This window comes from Neopelma chrysocephalum, unplaced genomic scaffold, assembly GCF_003984885.1.
Source record: "Neopelma chrysocephalum unplaced genomic scaffold, ASM398488v2 Primary Assembly neopelma1_43, whole genome shotgun sequence".
Taxonomy (NCBI): domain Eukaryota; kingdom Metazoa; phylum Chordata; class Aves; order Passeriformes; family Pipridae; genus Neopelma; species Neopelma chrysocephalum.
This window is the reverse complement of record NW_020897702.1, coordinates 5,313,019-5,331,572: the sequence shown is the minus strand read 5'-3', so window position 1 is coordinate 5,331,572 and position 18,554 is coordinate 5,313,019.

Here is an 18,554-nt window from a genome sequence, read left to right as displayed (position 1 = left end):
TCCTTGCATTCATGTCTGATAAATGGCTGAGTATTAACAGTCTTCAGAATTGTATGTCTTGGGGACATGTTTCTCTGCATACATATCTCATGCTTTTCTTGGTAGCTACTCTGTCTCTTTACTGCTTTCTTTAACATATCGTACTGTTTTACTTCTTCTGCATATATACTTTAAGTAACTTTCTCCTCTTCTTTCTTTTTTTTTGCTTTTTGGCTGGATTATTCTATAACTGAGGACAGTACGCTTTATTTTGACTTTTGTACAGCTTTTCACTATTCTTTTATTACATGTACATGAAGTGCCTTCATGACAGTCCTCACTTAACTGGGAATAAAGCATGAGATGAATGTGAGAGGCACTGAGCTTCTTTAGAGCCCCACAAAGTACTTGAAGTTCTTCAGAAGACCACAGAGGACATCAGCAGTCTGCTCACTTCTCAGGGAACAGAACACAAGACAAGTGTAATAAAGGTATTAAAAGGTGTATGTTGTCCTGTGAAAAGTTTGTGCTACAAACCATTGTATTGACCATGCTTAAGTAGAAAGGCTGGCTTGCAGCTATATTTGGTTGCTCTGGTTGCCGGCAAAGTAATATCCCACAGTTGTAAATGATTCGAGGCACATTGATTATTCTACTTATTTTATAATGAGATAATGGGCATCATGGCTCTTAAAAGCATGGGGAATATTTCTGAGAGTATTCTGAAAAACATGTTCAGTTATAATAGATGAGACAACCAATTTCTCTGACAGAAGGGCAAGTAATCATATTGTTGTGATCATATAAATGATCACATAAATGTTCATGCTTGCACCTTGGTGGAAATTGTGGTAACAATGCTTAAAGATATGTTATCACACTCACAAATGTCATTAAAAAAATTAGTGAAGTGAAATGTATGACAGTTCGTGACATGGGAAACATTAGCTGTGTAAGGAGGATGGATGGAGGGGCTGTCCAGCTAGATGTACTCCTCCTGCAGAAACATTAGCTTTATTGTCTGATGACTGCTTTGTATTACACGGGATGTTTAGTGAAAAGGGTTTAACAGTGAGTTTGGTTGGTGGCAAAATCCACTGAATGGAAGAGTTTAACTTCCTCTTTTGTGTCAAAGAGGAAAATCTCAGAAATTCTTTGTGGATCCAACATGGCTTTCACAGAATTATCACATGTATAAAAGTGACACTCCACTCCAATCCATGTAATCAAATGAAAGTTAGTTGGGTTATTTTTTCCCAGGAACAAATCTACTGAAAGAAAAACTTGCAGTTATACTCTGAATGACAGCACCTTTCTGAATGCTTATTTGCTAATACCAGTGTCAGAGATCCAGGGAATCCAAGTGCATAATAACACAAGTACAGTTTAGGACAGGTCAGACAGAAGCTTGGGGACCCCTGGTGGCCTAGTGGTTAGGATGCGGCACTCTCACCACTGCGACCCAGGTTCGATTCCCAGTCCCCCAGGCAGATGGAGCTCGTTAGCCCTGTGAGGCCATCCATCTATGAGAAGGTCACTCTAAACAAACCTACATCTTGAGGACCTCACTGCCATTGTCCAAGCTTGCTTGGCCCTGGCAGATGAACCTTAGGATTAAAGGGTGGGCTCAGTTCAGCGCATGCTGTGTCTCACCTAAAAAATCCATTGCGCAGGCTGGAAAGGTAAAAGGCCTTTCCCAAAATCTTCGTTCGCGAAGACTGGCCATACATACATACATACAGACAAAAACTTGATTAACTATGATCATATTTAATGATGTGGAGAAGTGGGGAATTAGAAACCATCACTGTTAGGTTTTAGTTGAAAGGAATATACTTTCAGTTAGTATAAACTCCTTAGCCAGACCTCTCAAATCTTGAATATTAACAATGGGTGCCATATATGACCATGTTTATAGAGCAGAGTAGCAGAACTGTTTTTATATTTTCTGGCAAGATATCACAAAGACAAGTTTAAATTTGTGCTTTTTTCTCCTCCAGTCATCTTCAAAAGAAGGAAATGTGTGTGTGTGTGTATTCATTAGTGAGTACATAAGTGAAAGAAAGAATTCTGAACAGGAGCAGAAACTATTCACCTCATTTTATTAAAAAGGAACACATTTAGTAATGTTATAAAACTTCCCTAGATTGGCACGGCTAGTCTCACCTCCCTGCCTGAGTTTCCCAGTTATTTCCTGTCTTGGTCTGTGGTCACCATCCTACTAATATTTTAGAAATTATTCTCCAACTCAGACCTGTTTGTGTCTTTGCACTCAGACTTCATCTATGCCCTTTAGATTATGATACTGCCTTTCTTGACCACCTGCATGGTGATAGGTCTTGCCTAGTCCCTCATCACTGAAGCACGATTCTATCGGAGCTGAAATGGAGCCTTCTCCAGCTGGTATCCATCCAGAATGCTGCTTGCAGAGCTCACTTACCTAAAGGTATGGTAACAGTTAGAAGCTGTGTTTCCTATTAACTGATCTTAATGTTCACTTTTGCTCTTCTGTTAAACAGATAGTAATGGAATAAAGTTACTATTGTACTTTTGTTGGTGTTCTGACCATAACTGTTTGAAACCCTAACCTAATGTCCCTTTTAAAATACTATGTAAGACATTATTTTGTCTTGTTTGCCTGGGGTTTCTTCTGTGCTGTTGTCCTTATTTTCAACAGTCTAGGCGGGGAGAGAGTCATGATCAAGTGACAGTAGTTTATCAAGTTACTCTTTGTTGGCTGAGATGCTCTAACTGCCCATGTCCCTGTTCTCGTACCCAGCTGAGAAGTTACGTGACTTACTTTATCTTATGGTCAAAAAGAATTAATGGCATCATTTTGCATTTTTCATGATCCAAAACTGATTGCATGGGCAATCACAGACATTTGGTGACTTGATAATGGTAATAGTTTCTCAGAGAATCTAAAAGGTTAGAAACTCTGCAGTTAGTCACAGAAACAGATTGCCTAGAAGGGTCTTCTGGAAATCCCTAAACCTGGCTCAAAGCAGATCCACCAGGGCCATGTCCAGTTTCAGTGTCTCCAGAGACACTGTCCTTCCAGAGAAGGAGGTTCCCCTGTCTCTCTGGGCAACAAATGTATGAAGTGGATTTTCTCTGAAGTTTAACATTGAAAGAAAGTAATGAAAATCAATAAGAAATTGTAATGGGCAATTTTTTTAATCATAGTAAACAAGTAAATATTGCTGAGTTTCTTTCAGTGCTTGAAAATATTTTTTGTTATTGTTCCAAGTGGTAAAAAAATGTAATAACACTGCTAGTAACTTTTGAGGATTGAGAAGAAAACAAGTTGAGTTTTGTTTAGAATAATGGAAAACTCTTCACAGTAATACCTTTAGCAAATGAAAATGCAGTGATTAAGGCTATATTCATAATGAAATTTGCTTAATGTGTGTCATGTACATTAGAAGTAAAGACAGTAAAATTTTAACTGCCTTGCTACATATTTTTATGTGTTAAACATGATTGAAACATTAATTTATATGAGGAAATGATTTCCTTTATTACTTGACATTCATGTTTCTTTTCATCTCTCTTGGTGCAAAACAGTTACGGGCTCATCTGCTAATAGTCATTTGATTTAATTTTGGTTTACACCTTAATTTCTGCCTTCCTCCCGTAGTCATTAACTTTGACCTTCCTTCACTATCAAAACACCCACTGATGTTTGGGGAAGAACTGTAGACCCATGGAATATATTGCTGGGCTCAAATATTTCAGAATAATTGTGCTGTTAGCCATAATGATGAGGATTAACTTATACTAAGTTTTCATGTGATTGCAGCAATACTGAAATTTTAAGAGCTAGGGTTGTTGATACATTTTCTTTTGGGATGCCCACCTCAAATACTAATAAACAATTTCTTCAAAAATTTTGTAATTTACAGACAAATATTAACAAAATTGTTGAACTTGGTATTTAAACTCTCTAAGGCTGCAGATGTCTCTAGAGCAATTTCTGATTCAGGATTTTTAATATCTGTAGGGCTAATTATAGCCTATCATGAATTATAAACTAGACCACAGGCTTCTAATATTTTACTATCTGGACAGTGACCCAGAACAACCTCTTTCTTTGGCCATAAAAGTGATTAATTTTCATGGCTAATTCATCCATAGGAATATTTTCAGGTAAGATGACCAGTTTCTGTAATGAGAATGATTTTGAGTTACAGACTTCTGAAGTTCACAGAGAACATATCTATTCACAAATCAATTATTTGTAACCCCTGTCAGTTCTTACTATGGCTTTTACATGCAGACATGCTAATTATAACTCACTCATATTTTTGGTTCAGTGATCATGCTTATAATTTAATTTTTTTGGACTAGCAATTGTTCTCATTTAAATTCTAAGATGCTTTAAATTGGTGACTTAAATTATGTATATTAGGGCTGAAATTAAGTCTTGAAAATTACATGCTTATTAGCATGTATTGTCTAAAAATTAGGGTATGGTCATATCTTGGAGGAATTGTTAAAATGCTGGTGTTTCCCTAAATGTCAAGTGCATTATACATCTGACATTTAGAAACCGTGAAAGGAAGAGGAATGGTAAAATATGTGACCATAGAGCTGATAATTGAAAAGTGGCCTTAAAAGGCCAGGTCTATAGGGCTGCTATCCTGGTCATAGATGCAGGAAGTGTGTGATTAAGTATATGAACCTGTGAAGATTTATAAGAACAATCATTATTCACAGCAGTCACATGAATAAAAAATAGTACTAGAAAGAAGGACTGAGGATCAGGAGGAAAAATGTGATGAGCAGAGCTGGTAGTTCATCATGATTTTATTTACATGACTGTAAATCTGTAACTGCTTGATGTCACCTCTACATATTTGGGTTCAGTGCCTGACTGGTATTTAATTATCCCACGGTTCTAGTAGGGAACTCAGGCTGAGATAGCAATGGCATAAACAGCATAAATGTACAGCTGCTGTACACATGTAACTGAGACCATTGGGCTGCCTTGGCTTACCCTAATGGAATAGCAAATACATGCCCAGTAAATATAAGCACTGTTTCTATTGCAATAAAGTGTAGAAGGAACTCCTGGATACAGCATGTATTTCGAGTCCTTCAGAGACCTCTGTCCCTTGCCTTTAAGAGGAATGAATATTCAAGGAATTCCTGAGATGAAACAGTTGTGAGAATGATGCTTGATTATGAGGATTCTATCCTTCAGTGTGATAGTTTGCAGTGTAATTTTATCTGCTCATTCTGTTAAAAATTGCTCACTGGGGAAATTACAACCACTAAAAGCGTTTGGGGACTTCAAGCCTGGTAGAATGATTTTTCTCTCATTTTTCTCTCTCTGGCAGGGGTGGAAATATAGCACTTCTTCCTGGGGTTGAGAGGGAAGGGGGGGTGGGACAAAACCATTGGAAGCAGATCTCCCAGGAGCCTTCCCTGGGGAAAGCACCACTTTTGAATCTAAAATAATGCTGTTCCAGTACCTTTGTGTAAAATTAGCCCATATTCATAGCTTAACAGTCTGTAGTAAACTCATTCACAGCACTGAAGAATCTAGCCTTGCTTTTTGTATCTTTTCACTTTGTTTAGCTCTGTTTTTAATAATCTTGCTACAAGGGCTGCTATAATCCTTTAGGTTTCAGCTGAATCCGGAATTGCTCTACGTGCCAATAACCACCCCAGAAATGGCCTGAACAGAAGCTATAATAATCCTCTGTCCTCATTTATGGATAAAATGACTGCTACAATTCTTCTTCCTGTCTTTCTTTCTGAAGCTCTGTGGCACAGTGATGGTTTATAGTGCACAAAACAGGACAGAAGACAGCTAAGTGGTCAGATGAAGGGGTACAATGCTGACCAGCTGTAACGTGAGAAGGTTCTGAATTCCTGTGGGGTGGCTATTGTATAGAAAAAGTAAATGTACCTTTGCTTATGTCCTTGCAATTCTAAAGTTCCTGTAGCAGAAATGCTGCAAGCCATGAACTGGAAGAATTCTAGCTTAAGTATTTCTTCCTCTTAGATGTTTTTGATTAATTCTATGGATATTCATTGTCAGCTTGAGACCAGCCTTTCTTTTTATCATTACCTTGTGTGCTAAGCAGGACAAGTTGTGAGTACAGGAGCTGGCAAACTCTGAGATGTAGACTCATATATCTGTATCCATTCTGAGTAATGAATCCAGTGGCAGGACCTTGAAGTTGTTATTGCCTCTACTTGTCACAGACCTCTTAAAATTCAGATAGGCACGTTGCAGAAGACTACATTTCTTAGGGGTTAGAATCTTTGCAATGTTCTGGCTGAAGTATTTTCGTATAAGGGAAGCTTTTGGGGAAATTTGGGATAAAATGGGTTTAGCATGTCACTGAGTGTCTCAGTGACCTACGACAGGTTTCAAAAAAGCTGTGGTTTTATATGTTTGCTGAGTACACAAGACAGGGAGCTTGGATCCACCATCTGGCAAACATGAGGCATGTATGCTGGTCTGAAAGGTGCCCCGATTATGACTGTAATTAGCTGCTTGAAATGGGTACTTGGAAATGTGACAAGTGTTGTGAGACAAGAAGATATAGCAAGTTTGCATTATTAAGCAAAGCAGTGAGTTAAAGAGCACATGCTCATCCCTGATAGTAGGCTGATAATGAATAGGAAAATGTATGATATGATGTAAAGAGGAAATAAATACATGTACAATAGAAGCTGGAATGTGCAGTTGTTGGTATCAGACTGCTGAAGGTTTCCAACTCTCAATCTCCATTTTGATTTCTAAATTGCTACACTTTTGTGTATTCTTCTATAAATGATTAATCTGATCTTAATTTTAGTCTTTATTTCAGAATTCAGATCTGTGGCTAGTGAAAGAGGAAAATTCTGGACCACTCAGTAGCTAGACAAGAGTTGGTAAGCACCCTATTTATGAGAGAAAGAGATCTATCAACCAGTAACTGACCCAGTATATTTTTCATTTATGCCTGGAATGTGTTTACTTGATTTCTATTTTTCTGGTGGTTTTGTTTGTTTGTTTGTTTGTTTTGCTAAGTGCAACCTAAAAAGAAGGACCTTATATAAATCATCAGTACTCTTGTGTCGTTGTTTAACCCCAGCTGGCAACTAACTAATCACACTGCTGGTCCCTCACTCCCTGCCCCTGCAACAGGAGGGTGTGGAACAGAATTGGAAGGGTAAAGTGAGAAAACTCGTGGGTTGAGATAAGAACAATTTAATAATTGAAATAAAATAAAATAATAATATTAATATTTATAAGTTGTAATGAAAAGGAAGATAATAATAATTTAAAAAAAAGACAAATAAAACCCAAGAAAGAGAAATGATGCAAAATAAAACACAGCTGCTCACAACCAATGACCAATGCCAGTTCCTGAGCAGCAATCTTCAGCCAAGTTTCCCCCTAGTTTCTGTGCTCAACATGACACCATATGGTCTGGAATACCCCTCTGGTCAGCTGGGGTCAGCTGTCCCGGCTGTGCCCCCTTGCAACTCCTTGTGCGCCTCCAGCCCACTCGCCAGTGGGGTGATGTAAGAGGCAGAAGAGGCCTTGACTCCTGTGAGTGCTGCTAAGCAGAAACTAAAATATCCCTTTGCTGTCAACTGTTTCCAGCACAAATCCAAAACACAGCCCCACACCAGCTTCTGTGAAGAAATTAACTCTATCCCAGCCCAAACCAGCAGATCTTGATACAAATGGTTAAAACACACTTAATCCATTTTCAAGATACAAATGTTGCCCACTACAGTGAAACCTCCAAGGACAGACCCACTGGCTTGTACTATTTATGAGATATGTATTATTTATTTGACCTAAATATTCTTGTATGCCTTTCCATCATGTAAAAAAAAGCACGAGAGATCATACGGCCAATGTATTGACAAGATGCCTGGAACTACTCATCTAAACCATAGGAACGCTGTGCTGTGATTCTTTTTTTTTTTTCTGTTCTGTAGCTGCCATGGTGTAGTTGTGATCAATTCCACAGACTGATTTCTTTTTTTTTTCTGGTCTTTTGTTTCAGTGCTTTGTACAGTATGTAAACTATTGTTACCGGAGTGAAGGAAAGTTTGGAATGTATTTATTTTAAAGCTTTTCAGTTCCTCTTTAAATTAGTAGATGTGTGAGCGGGCTCATTAGAAGTCAGTCAATCTGAATTATTTCAGAATAAATACAAATGTTGAAAACCAGCCAGGTTTGGTAAAGGAAAGAAAGGAATCTTCCTCATAGGTTTCTCAGCTGTGCCACAGCATACAAAAACAAGCCCAGCAGAAACCAGAACTTTGTCTGAAATTTGTAATTGATTACCTGGGTTATTGTCAAACAGTTGTAAAAGTGAAATAAATAAAATCACTCACTATGTTAAACCCAAAACACTTTGGCTGCAACTTGGTTTCCCAAATGTGGAATACATTTAATACTAGTTTGAATAGACCTATGGTTTGGCCACTCCATTTTATTCTGTTCTAAACACCTGTTTTCATTTAGCTGTACAAGATGGACCTCAATTCTGCACTTAGCTTTACACTCCAAACAGTTCCACTGAAATCAGCGATAGCAGTTGATTTTGAACACAATCCATAGTATCACACTTCATTTCTTCTGGAAAAAAATATTAGGGAAAAACTACAGTATAACTAGCCAAACTGATGTGAATTTTACAAGATGACTGTAACACACTTAAAACTCAAGTGTGCTCTTGTAGCTTCATTCTCTTCTTCCTCTTTGGATGCTAGCTCATTTCTCCTGCCCTTGTGTTACTTGAAAGCTGACACATTTCATGCAGAAGCTCCAGGAAAGATTTGTGACAGGGCAATATTTCAAGGAAGTAGAAGCAAAGTAAAGGAAAACAAGTAAAATGTCCAAGAAATGAACCAGATGGTTCCTTAAATATGCATTATTAGTTAATTTGTTGGTACATTTTAGTCCAAAAATCCAGGCTGTTTTTTGACCTTACTTTTTCATTTTCTATTCTAGTGGATTTAAAAGAAAAAACAGCTCCATGATCCATCTACATGTCTGATGACTTGCTGCATGCAATTTTAAAAAATTATTTGTAGTATTCAACATTGTCACTAGTTTTACCATTCTTATATGTAATAATTTTTTCATAAACCATTGTACCTATCAAACATTTTCAAACAAGGTACTTTGGTCTGCATCTGTAATATATTGTTATTGTGTTATAGAATTAGTGATAGATTAAACTCATTTTGTAATTTCTTTATTGCAGAAAATCCATCAAAGAAGATTTTTAGCAAATGCTTATTTTTAGCAAATGCTCATTTTAGTGTCTTGTCCACTATTTTATGTTACTTGGTAGTTAAGATGTGGGCTTGGCTTTTGAGAAATACAAGCTCAAAATCAAGTTCTGCTCATACTTTCTTTGTAATTTAAGTCCCCATGCATGGGAACAAAGTTAGTGTCTTGTATCCTCCAGTTTGTCTCTGTATATAGTTTAGGGTTACATAATCCCTGAATGTAATTTCAATTTGCTTAGTTTAGGAAGGACCAGTCACTTTGGAAGTGCATGCTTCTCTTTCTCTTCGTGATGGGGGGAGCCAAGATCACTGCTTTAGATCAAGAAACTTAAATACCATTGAGGTGAACCTCAGTCTTTCAGTGTTTCAGCTCCTCCTCTGTGAAGCAGACATAGCAGCATTACCATTCCTCAGAAAGCTACCATAAGGATGTTAATAATTATGAGATATTAATGAATCATAATAGAAGTTATATGAATATGAAGACTTATCTCATGAGAAAAGGAGAGCTTCTATCTCCATCCGGTTGGGACTTCCTTGTAATTTTGCATTGTACCAAATATATTTTTGCTATGATTTGGTATTAGAAAGATTGTTGTATATAGAATATGGGAAATATGAATTTTTATGTATTTTGTACAAGCTTATTTAAAACCCAAAATGTAATGGTGTGTATTTTACCAAGGCTGCTAAGGAAAGGACAGGCCCTTAAATTGTCTTACTGCACCTTAAAAAACAGTCAGCAATCCATCTTACAGGCATCCCTGTGAAAAGTTCCAGTATGAGGGGCCACAGCAAAGAGGGATTTGAGACTTGCTAAATACTGTGTGAAAGTTTTGCTCTTGACTGTGTAGTCTGAAGACCATCTTGCATTCTGGAGTTCCGTTTCCAGCAGTGAATGTAGTAAAACATGGGCAGCTTGAATGGACCATGGTGACCTCATATCACCTCACAACAAAGACAGGAAGCTGGATAATCAAAAGTGTATTAAGCTGGAGGGAGTTACTTCAGAAAACTTTCCTAAGTTTATCTGATCTCTTTTTCCTATTGCTAAGACAGTGCATGGAAGATGATTCAATGAAATGTCTCAGTATGAATCATTATAGCCAAGGAAAATAATACATGAAGTGGCAAAACCTGTGGTAACTTCCCGAGTCTTTCTAATGGGATGTGTTGCTGTTCCATATAACTTTCTCTTTGTGTATGTAGGAGTGGATCTGTGGTAAAGTTGGGCTCTCTGAAGCTGGTTCTCCCTCAAAGTGAATAGTACAGGCTGTGTGTAGGGGGTGAATATTGGTGTGGTGTGCTTCGGGGGTGAGTGCACTCCTGCATATGCTACAGCATTCCCAGTGTTATGTCAGTTAATATTATGTCACTCCTTGCTCTTTTTTGTCTCATTGCAGCTCAACAACTGGTAAGTTCAGAATTAATGCGCAGAAGTAGCTCCCCATGGAGCAGATATTTAAGGCCAGTATTTCAATATCAGAATCCCACCGGCACAAATTAAAGCCAATCTCTCCTTGCAAGATTTACAGCTCTCTTTCTGATTAGGAAGAGCCAGACATTGTTTCCTGGAATGTCAGTATTATTACAGCTCAGTAATGGATGTGACACTAATTAAAGAAAGCAGAGGAGACAAAAGCATTCGTGTTGTAACTTTAGCAAAGCTGCAGGCAGATATGTATTTGACCCTAGGAGTTGCATTTTGGATACCAGCACAGAGTAGTACTTTCATCTGTACCAGTAGTTTGTAGAGCAGCTCACTTCTCTTGTGGGTACTCTCTTTTGTATTAGGCACCTATTGGCGATGCAGAAGCATTTGCTACTTTTTCCATGGAACAAGCTGTGTGGTTCAGGGAAAGCACATTTTATTTCATGTGCATTTTCTTACAGAGCAATCTGCTCTTCTGTCTTTACAATGAGAATGAAAGAAGTCTGAAAAAATTAAGCGAGAGCCATGGTTCATAAGAAAAGTAGTGGAAATCTCTAATACAAACGGGATGGAATAAATGAGAAAGAAAGTGTTAAAAGGCTGCTTGTTCTCACTAATCAGAAGGAAATGGTCTGTATTGTAGCATTTCATGAAGGGAGCATTCCATTTCTTTATAACTGGCTACAAACTTGGAAATAACCAGGACTTTGAGAGAAGGTCCTGACCCACCTAGCTTCTCTTGGTTTGCAGCACTGACCTGACAGCTGGAGCTGTCAAGATGTAAACTGAACTTCAAAAAGTGCCAGTAGCTCTGTATGAAAAATGTAAACATCTATCACAAAATTGCTATAAGGGAAAATTTACCCAGTCCTTGGAGTCTGAAGGCCCTTTGTTTTATTCCCTCTCTTTATATTGTTTTGAGCAGGTTTGCTTACTTGGCAACTTGGCTATGTAATGGACACTTGACTGGGAAGATGGAGAAAGGCACGTGGTTCTCCAGTTCCTTTATGCTGAGGTAATTAACTGTGTGAACATATTTTAATACATATCTGTGCAAACATACCTTCGTGCATGACTTACAAGGGACACTCTTCCACTTGCTAGAGAAGGAAGCAAACCCTTCAGTCTTTACACACAATTCCCTTCCTGTCATACTCTGCACACCCAAAGTGGGCACTGTCCTAGTCCGGCCCTGTACAGCTGCATGGGGTCCTGCTTTCAGTGAGCAGTCGGATGTGGGTCCAATGCTATGCCATGTGTAGAGAAAATGCAGGGTTAAATATTTTGTTCACTTCAACACTACTGTAGTGTTTTTCAGATTGTCTTCAGGCTGGTGTCATTACTGGTTGTCACAGCATGCTTATTACAGCATTGCAGGGAGCTGTCACCGCTACTGAGCAAAAGCAAGCCCGTCTGCTGATACCTACCAAGAGGTCAGTGCTTTACTGATGAGTGCAGGGAAGATACACTGCTGTGCAAATAAAACTGTCCAGTGCTGTCTGTAATGGCAGAAATGGTTAATTGTGCCATGAATAAAAATCCTGAATACATAAAATGCTGGAATAGCAGCCTAGTTTCCTTTAGGTAAGTGTGTTCAGCTGGTTCAGGTAAAAATTGTACTGGGCCAGGGTCCTGTTATTATCCCACTATTGCTAACTTTATTAATACCTCAGTGCTGACAGGAATAATTTTGTGCTAGTTACTATACAATAATGGATCTTAGGGCTTGCCAGTGAAGGCAGGGGAAGGTGTAACAGATGGTGGGGGAAAAAACACCCAAAACCAGATGGGCCAGGGAACAGGTGGTGTGTGTGAGAAGGGATGAGATGACACTGCAGCAGGTTTTTATAAACCTGATCATTAGTTCTGTTCATGTGGCTGTGTACTAGGTATACTCAGGTAGACTATGTAACAGAGCTCAATCTGGAGGCATTTAAGGCCACAGTGGCTGGGTAAGGAAGAACTCAGGTCACATATGAAGGGCAGAATCTGAGAAAGTCCTGACAGGAGGGAGAATTAAGCTTTTGGGCAGATTTTACTCTGTGAATTTTTGAGATGTATTAGAGTAGCAAGGAGGCAGTGAAAATAACCTTTTTCTTGGCTGATCAGGGAGGTTACCCTCACTCACTGAGTTGGTGAGTTGGCGAGTTGGCCTCTTGGATCTTTTGTTACTTGACAACCCAGCTGGCAGCTTTTAGTCTTCCCTTTTAATGTTTAATTAATTCCATATATGTTTCATATGGACATTAATTACACAGCTTGACTCTAAGTTTGAGTTACTTTTTTTCAGTCCTCTTTTCCCCGCAGTTAGTGTTTATGTGGATTTTCCTCACAGTGATCTGGAGCAAAGTACATCTTATCTCCTCATAACTAAACAGCAGCTTACAAGACACGGTGTTACATAGCAAAGGTAAAAAGGGAAAAGTGAAGAGAACAAGGGGATTATGAAAAAAATGCATTAGGATCCTTTTCCTATATCCAAGTCCTAAAATGAAGAAATGTTCCTCTTTTGTTTAACCAAGTGAAACTTCCTGAGGGGTAAGAAGCAAACAATTCCCACCATAAATGAGCTATGAGTTATATTTCAAATAACATTTTTGATTATGCTTTGCACATCTGTCCCTACACATCTGATCCTCCTGCTGGTGGGAGCCCAGGAGCCTGTAAAACAGAAGACAAGCAGTTCAATGTTCATTGAGTGTTTATTGTCTGTTGTTTCAGGTTACATTGGTAGTTTTTTTAGCCATTATCTAACAGTAAATGAAAAAGGTGAGAAGTTTGCTGATTCATACTTTTGAATGTACAGATTTTAAGGATGCAGTTCTTGACATATTGCAGAATAAAATAAAGAAGTCTGTCAGTGATGAAACTGCTGCCCTACTCAGACAGCAGTAAAAAATGCAGGGACAATGCCTGCAACTCCAAATATTTGAAAAAATGACTTGCACACCTAAAGCTCATAAGATTAACTTTCATAATACAAGGTGATTTTTTTTTTTTAATTTAGTAATAAATTGTGATTGTCTTGTTTGCCATCTGTCTTCGAGCCATTAGGATTCACAGGAACATCCACCCCATGTTTGTAACTTATTTGCTCTGTTTTCCACATACAACAGTGTTAAATTATGTCTCTAAAAGTGCTGAAATTACGTCTCTGTTGAAGTCTCTAAAAGTATGTAGCTATTCAAGTGTTTTACTATCACTTTTTTCCATGGCAGATACATGACTAAGAATTCTGAGCCCAACTGACATTATTTTAAAGGTGATGAACTGAGGCAGAGAGACAAAGACCATGATTCTCTTCCTTTTTCTCATTAGCTATAGTTGTGACTGTAAGCTGTATGATGCAGAGGACTGTCTTCAGCTATATTACTCTGTGTATAATACAATGCCACTGGGATATAAACAGTAAACAATGATATACAAATTCAGGTAACTAAGCAGCTGCCTCTACCTTTGCTGTTTTGAGAATGTAAGATCTTGTCTTTAGTAGTGGAATAAGGCAGAATAAAAATGGAATCCATTTTTTTGTTTTTCTGAAAGGAAGCTTTGTACATTGTGTTTGAAAGATATTGCGATTAATTAAATTGTGCATAGCTGAATTTGAAAAATTGCTTCTTTAGGCATCCAGAGCACCAATGCCAATTCCAGAAATTTTGTTGGTGTTTGGGGAAGTAAGGCAAGCAAGCACAAAACTCCAACTTATTTTGTAATAAACCCAGGAGACAAAAAGAAAAAAAAGGAAAACAACCTAAATCTCAGATATACAGAAGATCCATAAGCTACTACAGAAACAACCTATTTAAAGTGATCACATTTTATAAATAATCCAGCAAATTCTGGAGTGTGCATTTCCCTGTCTGTTGTTCCCATGAGACTTTGCTTGCTTTGATCTCTGCTGTTGTATGTAGTCAACTTGAGTAAGATTGTGCCAGTGTTTCTATTGAAATCCATATGACTTGCCAGCCAGCAAGATCCAGCATTTTTAAGAAAGAAGGACATTTTAATTTGTGAAAGGCATGTCCCAATCACTTAAAACAGTTACAGTGTTTCATTACAGTGAAAAAAATCCAAAGCTTTAATCCAAACAGCTAAATAACAAAAGCAAAGTGCTGGACCTTGAGCTGGATGTCATTTGTTGCAGATTTGTTGAACCCTCATGCTGGTTGCCAGGATAAAAATGTGATGCATGTTTCTGTTTATGTCTCTGATTTTATTTGGTTCTCTCTATGTTTTTCCCTCTGGGGGAGTTGTTCTTTAACCTAAACATTTTTCAAATGTGAGCAAATATCTGCAATAGTTATTTTCTGGCTGAAATAATTTATTTTCTTTTTACTGAAAACATTAACTAGATATATATGGTGCACAGGCTCTGATCCAGCACAGGCCCAGATGGGAATTGTAACCAGGTAATACTGTAAGCTTTGAAATAAGCTGTTTTGAAACACCGAGTAGTTGTAGAAAGAGGTGTAGCAGGTGTAGGAAGTGGCATAGCAGTAAAATATTTTTGAACTTTAGTCTTGAAGTTAATTCACAGATTGTTCTCGGAGAAGGCACTTCACTGAAATTTCAGTGTGCTTCTAAAATTCCTATTTTGCCGTACCAGGCTTCAGATAATAAGAAGAAAACAAAAAGAGAACAAGCAGAGTTTGTTTCCCTCTCCCTCCCCAGTATCTTTATGCTTTTATTGGTAATGAGCTGAAGGTCCTGTTTGACACAACAGCTTTTTCTCATTTTGAGTCAAAATCCTCAGAACCGCAATCACACTATCAGCTGTTATCTTCCAAGCCTCTGTGAACTCTCATTGTCCCCACTCCACTAAGAAACATCTGCATAATTTTTCTCTCTATGCTCCCTTCTTTCCTACCCCTGCCCAACCACTAAATCGCAGCCAGTGATTTCTTCCCACTCCATGGGTGCTTCCCTCGGCCCTCTGCCAACCAGCGCCTGCCAGACCCACAACTATGTACACACTGGCAGGCTGTCCTTCAAACAAGAGGGAAATGGGAAATTATAGAAACATGCTTCCAGCCATCCACAGCCTGTGACTATACAGGGCCTGTCAAATCAGTCAGTAAAATACTACGGGCACAAGCAGGAGGAAAGTGGGAAAGAAACGACCTCCTATCAGCTGATGTGCAGTAACTGCACAAACACACTCTGTCTGTGGCAGAAGGAAATCATAGTCACAAGTCTTTCCTTGCAGATATTTAACAGCATCAGTGCAGATAGCCATTGCAGGGTAGCTGATACACAGCAACTTGTCACTGCATGGTAATTAGTCTGTGTGCCTGAGGCTTCTCACTTTTTGCCATGTTGCTAAGATACATTCAAGGTTGCTGATGGCCATCAGGAGAGTGATGTTTGTATCTGAAAACATCTCTCAATATCTCAGAGAACTGCAGCTAGAAACCCATGGCATAAATGTACTGGTCTGATTCCCCATTAATGAGCTGCACTGGGAGTATATGTGGAATATCTGTCCTGTTACAGGAAACTGCACAGGACAAGGCAGACAAAGGGATGCAGGCCATTTCAGAGCAGCCTGTTCACAGTAGCAGCTGTGCAGGGAAGGGAGTATGCCCAAGCTCCAAGTGGGACCAGCGACGAGGGAGCGATAAAGAACCACCACAGGCTCTGGGGCCATTCCTGCTCTTCAGCTGCCTTCATATTCATTCCCTTCATATCATTCTTGAGGCTCAGTGCAAGAGGACCACGGGAGCAGCACCTTCACCAGCTGAGAGGCACGGAGAATTTCTAGTGGTAAATTTTAGATGAGACAAATGACATGTGACTGATGTTATACTGGTTTGTCTGTGCATCACTTGATCTGTCTTTTTCACTCTATGAACCACCAGTTTGGCCTCAGAGTAGTCCTTCCAAAGCCAGGCAAAATCTTTCTTAGAAGCAACTAAATGACAAAACCCAAAAGTGTATAGCTTCTTTTGTGTCTAGATTATGGATGCACAAAACAATTGCTTGGGACGTTGGCATGTGTCAGTGCCAAAATAGAAACTTACAGCAGGAAAGAGATGTGGGCCAGGAAGATTGTAGGACCTACTGTTACTAGAGAAGTTTCTGTTCTATATTGATGATTTCCTTTTTGGGATTCAAAGATCAAAGGAGGTCACTCATAGTTTTTCCCACCTTCAGTCCTCACCACGTTTCTATCCTTCAGCCAAAGATTTCAGTCCTCCATTTCCTAATTTTTTGTGTATGTCCATGTCCTTCAATCTCAAACTCTTGTCTCCATCCGAGTTTTTGGAAATTTGTCACCTCAGATCATTTATGAAACTTTCAATCTCTGTGTACGAAGCTTGAGGGGGATTGATTTCTTTTTCTAGTTTCTTGTGTGGTGCTGAAGTCTTCTGTGACTACCTTGGCACTTGGAACACAACAGCAGCTTGGTGTAGTAAAACATCTGAAGGCCTGTTCTTTCCCTCTGAGTATTGAACTTTTATTAGAGATCCCAAAGAGCTTTAGTAAACCTGTTTTCAAGTCCTGCCAGAAGCATTAGCTTGCTGCTCAGTTTTAGAACCCAGCAGAACAGGCTGGTGCCTGCGGGCAATGTACCAGTGATATTTTAGTGCAAAGTAGGAGTATGTTTTAGCAGGAATTGTCCCCTTAGCATGCTTTGGTTCACATAAAAAATTGGTCTTGGAGTACAAATAAACTCCCTTTACACGTAACTAAACCAAAGATGTCCTCCAGAAGCACCCCTGTGCACTGCTGCTTCTTGTGGGATGGTATGTAGGTGGCATGTGGCTGTTTCGCTTCGTGAATCCATTCCTTTTGCTCCTCAGTATGCCACGTGCAGGCATCACTTGTTATCTGCACAGCCAGTAACAAACCTTCCTAGAGGTTTGGAATATAATTTCTTTTCAAGTTACAACTGCAAAACAAAAGGTTTAGAGAAGTACCTTAACTGACAAAGTCTTAACTGAGAAGTCTGATCCACAATATTTAGCGCAAGTATACCATTCACTGCCACCTTAGGAGAGGAGGAAAGAAAAATAGCACTACTGTTTTTTTTGTAGGAGCTTTGTCATTAGTGCTGCTAAAGTATTGTGGTTTTTCCAGCCTTAACTCTGCTCTGACTGAAAGATTAATCAGAATCTTACAGGTGTTCTTCAGAGGCTGAATTAATAGATTCAGACCTTGTGATAAATGAATCTTTACCATCAGGGATGGGGACAAACCTGTGGAACAAATCAAGGAAATAAAGGGTGTTTTTTAAAGTATAGACTGGATAATAGTCTACTGAAATCAGCTACTGTTGTATAGATTCTATAAAGCTTACAGTTTCACCTTGAAGCCATATTATTCAGTCTTGTTAATTTTAGTTATGTTCCTAGCTCATACCTAGCTTGCCAGTGAGCTAATTTGTTCTTTTCCCATGTCCCAATTATTTTTCAGTCACCTGGAAACTCTGCAGTTATTTCCAAAATCTGGCAATAATGTTTGCTGCATTTCATCTTTCAGCATCTTATTTGACTGTATTGATATTATTTTGACATTTTTCTTGTTGTGTAACTTACTCTTCTTTGATGTACTTTGATATAATTTTGTGTTTTCCTGAAAGTATCAGGTGCTCCCCATGGATTCCAATTAATGTTGTTTTGAGGCTGAGTTTATGACATGATACAGGTGTTGTGACAATTGTGTCATCTTCAAGGGAAGGTAAATGAAGGTGGCGTCAGCTAAGCAAATATCTACAGCTGCTGTAGTCACTACTTAAAAGTCAGTCTTTGCTCTGATGTATCACTGACACCATTTCTTGTCCCATGTTTCAGAAGTGAGCATTATTTTGTGATTACTGATAGCAAAATTGAAGATTTTCAACCATGAGTGTCATGTAACAAGGCTGCTTTTTTTAAATGGGTGA